The following is a 6,000-nucleotide window of genomic DNA, read 5'->3' as shown; positions in this document are numbered from 1 at the left end:
CAAGAAACTGTTCTTGCTGTTCTGGAATGTGGGTTTGGGACAGAGACTCGGGGCCGCCTGGGCTCGGGCCAGAGCCGGGCTCTCTAAGCAAGACCGTAGTGGGGGCGGCCGTGTCCCGGGACCAGAGGCTCCGGAGAGGGGCGACCCCCACCGTGGGCAGGCCTGGCACTGGAGCTCCGTGCGCCTGCCCGCCCGCTGCAGCCCCCACGGGGCGGGGAGAGTGGGACCCTGGATGCGGGGGATGTAGGGCGCCCCGCCCTCAGCGAGACTCCCCGCCCTACAGGGCCTGCGGAGCAACCTGTGAACCCCGACGCCTGGCTCCAGCCCCGTGCCCGCTACGGTACCCGCGGACCGCACACCCTGCCCTGCGCGGCGTCTCTGCCCCGACCTTGAGCCTGGGAACCCAGCCGCTGTTCTCCAGTTTCCGCAGTGGGGGCGTCTGTCTCCTCCCCTGCCCTCGCTGTGCGCACTTCGGGAGCACTCCAGCAAAGACCCTCGTTGCTGTCCGTTTAACAGGGCTTCTGCGGGGGTCGAAAGTAAATGCAGGGAGCGGGCTCATCCCCCACCTAGAAGCCGGAAGTGAAACAGGTCAACCGGCCACGCCCCCACCTGCAGTCACGGGCTTAACCTCGGAATCAGGCTCTTACCCACCCAGACACAGCAGGTTGGTTAGGGGGCGTTCTCACCAGCTCCCAGGGGTCCTTTCCCCAACTTCTGGACAGTCCTGGCTCTGAGTTTTGACCGGTCCAGCAGGGAGAGGGGGGACCCTCAAGGTGCCAGTCCCTGGATGGCCCAGCCCTGCCCCCCCTTCCTCCCTGCAGCGCCTCTGCCAGTGCCCTGCCCGGGCCGACAGGGCTCCCATGGGAAACGCGCGCGTCCCTCCGGCCCTGGGAGGTTTGCAGGTTAAAGGGGGCCCACGGATCAAATCACGAGGATCGGCGGCTTTCCGGCCAGGGGCTCCCTAGCACCTCTGGAAGATGCCTGCTTTGCCACACGCGGGCTGCTGCCCTCACCCCCCACCCCCTGTGCACCTCAGTTGTCGCCCCAAGATTAGGACCACAGACACAGGGGCCCTGTACCCAGGGGAGCCTGAAAACCACGTGTGGACCCTAGGGTCCCTCACGTTTCCCCCCAGACTGACCCGACGGTTCAGAAACTAGGGAAGGACCAGCTCCCCTGTCCCAGGGCCTCTGTGAAGAATCAACCCAGGAAGCCAGGCCCATCGGGCTGGGCTCCCACCGGCGCGCTGTGGTCAGCCTGCTCTGAGGCCGCGGCGGGGGGCGGCTTGTGGGAGCCAGGGCCCTGAGGAGGATGGGGGTTTCCACGGCAACCACCAGCTGCCTGGGCTGGGAACTGCGGGGCGGAGGCTCAGGGAAGACACCTGAGTGAGTGAGGGCAGGGTGGGGCCGGCCGGTGGGGGCGGGGAAGGGGCCCCTCTGCTGCGTCCTTTCCGTTTCATTGCTGCTGGACAGACAGGTGGACATTGCACAGAGACCCAACCGAGGGGACCCCCGCTCCTCCCGGCTGCCACACGCCCTGCCTCAGGCCTCATACCCACGTTGGCAGCCGGAATACCCACCGCCCGCAGCACACCCAGGCGTGGGCCTGCTGGCCCGGGAAAGGGGTGTGCTGTTGTGAGGCGCGCTAGTGTGGGGTGCGGCAGTTTGGGGTTCACTAGTGTGGGGTGCATCGGTTTTGGGGCACCCTAGTTTGGGGTGCATTAATTTGGGGTGTGCTAGTGTAGGGTGTGGTAGTTTGAGGTACGCTAGTTTGGGGTGCAGTAGTTTGGAGTGGGCTAGTTTGAGGTGCACCAGTGTGGGGGTGCAAGAGTTTGGGTGCACCAATTTGGGGCGCGCTACTTTGGGTAGTAGTTTGGGGTGCACTAGTTCAGGGTGCACCAGTTTGCCCAGGCCCTGCTGGGCCCCAGTCCTGCGCCCTGCAAGCTGGAGCACGGCCCCTGGCCTGCTGCCCTCCCGGGCCCACATCCTTGCGGTGAAAGGGCCACACGTCCCGAGCACCCCTCCGTCCCCTCCCCGCCCTGCACCCCTGCAGCCCTGGCCCCATACCCGGGGCTGGCACCTGTCCCCTCCAGCCTCCCTGGCTGTGCACGGGAGGGAGCCCGGGGGCAGGGGCAGGGCGGTTAGGCCCCGCCTCCTCCACACCTGGCCCAGCTGCTGGGGGCGGCGAGCGGATCCCTGAGGGACCAGGGATCTTCGGGGCTCGGCAACCGCACCCCAGGCTCAGCAGGTGGCCCACAGGTGGTGGGCACCCAGGGGCCCAGGTGAGCTCGGGGCCAAGGCCAGGGGACTGCGGGTGGGGTTGGGAGGGAGGTCAAGGAGTGAGTGCCCTCACAGCAGGGCCCAGGGCCCATGCGGCTGCCCCCGCTCTGGCTGCTCTCCCAGGTTCCCAGCCAGGGGCCAGTCCTTGTCCCTCAGCCTGGTGGCCCCAGGGGCTCCTGGCCCCCCTCTGATCTCGCTGCCAAATGGAGCACCTGGGCGAGCGGAGCAGGACACGCCCCAGGCTGGGTCTGGAGGTCCTGCACAGGCCCGGAGCTCCCACCAGGCAGGTGCCCGCCCCCGCTCTCCCCCCGGAGAGCCCCCCCGGGGTTGGAGGGGTCGGTGCTGGGGCAGGTTTCACAGCAACAGCGCCCCCTGGTGGAGGGCCTGCTCTGCTCAGGGCGACCTCCTGCCCCAGGCCTCCAGCGGAGAGGAGAGCCGGCCAGGGAGGGGCCCGGCTTGCGGCAGCTGAGCGCGGCCGCCCTGTCTGCCTGTCTGTCTCCTCTTTTCTTGTACTGTCTGTCTGTCTGTCTGTCTCTTTGCTCTCTGTCCCTCTTTGTCTTTCTGCCTCTTCCTAGCACTCACAGTGTCACAGCCTGCGGGGGGGGGATGGAAGGGGGGCAGGAGTAGGGGCACAGACAGGACGGGGACGGGTGTTGGTCCCACGGGCCAGGGACCAAGGAGCGCCGCCTGTTCCGCGTGCCCTGCCTCCTACGCACAGGCCCTGGGGACAGGCACTGGGTGACGAGGCTGCCAGCAAGGGCCTAGGAATGCTGCGTGGCCAGGTGACGCCAGGTGACACGGGTAGGGTCCAGCCTCGCGCATCCTCCAGCTATTTCCGGGGTGAGTGTCGTGTCCCGCGAGGTGCTCAGGCCCCGTGCGAGGTCCGACCCTTTCTTCCCGGGCTCCCCCGGGCCCGTGGACCCCGCAGCCCCCGCAGCCCCCGCAGCCCCCACTCTCCAGCAGCTTGGAGTCCCCCACGGAGAGGAAGTGGCTGTGGGTGATGCCGCGGGGGCCTCATGGCAACGGGGGCACGTGCTCCCCAAACTGTGGAGGAGAGCACATTCTTTCTCAGGGTAATGAAGTTGTTGGAAGCGGCGGCAAACCGGAGAGTTCTTTGCTACTGAAGCTTGTTCCCTGGGCTCTCTTACCCCTCGCCTGCCCTCTGTCCACCCCTTCCCTCCCCAGTTCGGACTCTACAGCAGAGGTTGGCCCGGAGCCCCCCGGCCCCCCAGGTCCCGGGGGAGCAGCCTTGCTGGGGGCGCCCGGAGGTGGGCACAGGAGGAAGGCAGGGTCTGGGAGGTGGTGGGCTGGGAGCTGCCACGGTGCCGGGGGGGACAGCTCCATCTACGGCAGCCCTGGCAAACGCCTGGAGGGCCACGGAGTTTGCGTGTCCTGCTGAAGTCCATGCACCAGTTCTTGGTCCCTACGGTCGCTCCCGGCAGCCTGGTCACCTTCCCCCGGCATGGCCCTCGTCCGAGGCCCACAGTGGCCTTGAGTGTCACCTCCTTCAGGAGCCTGGGCCTCCCTACTCTTGGGGACGCAGCAGGAGCCCTGCCGCTGTCCACTGTCATCGCCTGCCAAACCTGGCCAGGGGACAGGTCCAGGAAGGGGCAAGTCAAGAAACCAGGGCTTAACCTCAGCCGCCCTGGGGCCCGGCCCAGCCAGGAGGGGCGTGCCGAGTGGGCGGGAGGCCAGCAGGGGCTGAGTGACGGCGGCAGGCCTGTGGTAGGCGCCCGCAGGTAGAGATGTCACTGCCGACGGGTCCCAAGAGCAGGGCTCGCACGTGCTGACACACGCTCGACAGACGGCGGGTGGGGGCGTGGGGGGTGGCGCCTGCGGACCGGGCCCAGCGGCTGCGTCGGCTCCTGCCCAGCACGGCCCCTGCTTGCTCCCAGAGCTGCCGGCCGGCGCCAGAGTGGTGGACTGGACGGGAAACTGAGTTTCTTCTCTCTAATGGCCCTGTGGGGCTGAGGGCCCTCAGGGCGGGAAGGAAGGCGCGCTGGCAGCACCCCGGGGAGCCCTCTGCCCAGGCTGGGGCACGGAGCACCGCCCGGGGAGGGGGCTTTACAAGACAGGCTGTGACGAGGCGCCCACGTGGGCACAGGCGGCGCGTCCTGGGGCTGGGGGAGGGCAGAGCGGCGGGTCTGGTGCCAGTGGGAAGCAGAGTGACAGAGGGCTGGGGCCCCCCGGGAGCTGCCCCTCTCCCAGACCTGCCGCCCGGGAGCCCCCTGTGCCCTGTGGACCACAGGCTACATGGCCACGTGGGCCATGGTTGCTGGGCCCGCCACCTGGGCCTGCCCTCGTTCCACCTCCCTTTGTGGGCTGTGCTGCCAGGAGAGAGCCTGGTCTCCAGACAGGGGGAGACCCGTCGCTGGGCAGTGAGGCGGGCGTTCCCCATCCAGCCAGGAATGCCCGCGGGGTCCCCGCAGGCCGGGTCCCTGAGCGCAAGGAAGCAGGGTCCCGGGGCCGGCACCCCCGAGCTCTCACCGTGTGCTGGGCTCGGTACCCACGCTGCCAGAGCCCACAGCCCTTCCCAACCCGTAGGGGCTGTGGAGCCCTGTTTACAGGCGGTAGAACTGCAGCTCCAAGAGGGAAAGCGGTTTGTGCAGGGTCACGCAGCTGCGGGGGCGGGGGGCGGTCCTCGGTCCTGCTCAGCCTCACTCAGAGTCCAAGACCTTGGCCAGGGCACAGGAAACTCTAGTGTCAAGTGGGACTCTTTACCCCAGGGACCCCAGTCCCCTGGTCTCCCTGCTGTAAGGGAGGATGGAGGAAGACCCCTCTCTCGGCCACCAAGCTCTCCCTCACTCTGCCATTCACATCGCATCTCCTGTAGGGACCTTCTTGGTACCAGGCACCTAGCCACACCCACGTGTGCATGTAGGAGGCTCACATTGGTGGCTTCCTGGGGCGGCTGAGCCCGTGGCCGCCTGTCCCTTCCAGTGATGGCAGCTCGGGGGGCGCCCCCAGGGGGCAGGCTCGGGGCTGCCACGGACCAGGAGGGGGGAGCCTCCGCCCACCCACTATACCCACCCTGCAGGGGTCAGTTGGCGGCCACGGCCGGGAGCCAGGCCGTGCCCAGCTCCTGCGGTCGTCGGGGAGGGCGTGTGGGGCCAGCCTCGGCCACAGCGCAGGGCACAGATGGTTCTCATTGCAGGCCGCCTCTCTTCCTTCGAAAAAACAAACCGGCCGGGCCAGCAGGCCCTTTTTTTTTTATCTCGGGTTTATTTTCGATCCCTCTGCCTTTGCCTGCAGCCGGAGTCCTGTGGACTGCATGTTGCCGAGGGTCTGGCTGGGAGGCCTTGGCATTTTTCTGACCAAGGGCATCTCTCCGGGGAGGGGCTGGAATGCTCCAGAGGAAAGCGGCCCGTTTCCCGCACCTGGACACATCTCGGTCCTGCTTGGTCACAGCGCCTTCCCAGGGTTTGGTGTCTCCTGGTGGCCCCAGGAAGCTCTGGATTGAGAGGGGAGCAGGACGGAACCAGAAGGTGAGACGCGTGTGCCCTGGCGGCCCGCTGTGTGCTGGCTGCGCCCAGGAGCGGCTCCTGCCGCCAGGCCAGCGCGGAGACCGCCCTAGAGCGAAGCGGAGGGGAGGCAGGCACGAGCCACCTCTCACTCCGGGGCCATCAGGGCTCCAGGAATTCAGAGGAGGAGGTGGCCCGGTCCCGGGACACTGACCGACCCGGCCAGCGGTGGGCTCGGCCGGCTGCACTACCTGCCTCCT

This window comes from Pteronotus mesoamericanus, unplaced genomic scaffold (genome assembly GCF_021234165.1).
Source record: "Pteronotus mesoamericanus isolate MK-2021 breed Mesoamerican mustached bat unplaced genomic scaffold, CSHL_Meso_final contig_78, whole genome shotgun sequence".
NCBI classification, from domain to species: Eukaryota; Metazoa; Chordata; class Mammalia; order Chiroptera; family Mormoopidae; genus Pteronotus; species Pteronotus mesoamericanus.
This window is presented reverse-complemented; position numbering follows the sequence as displayed.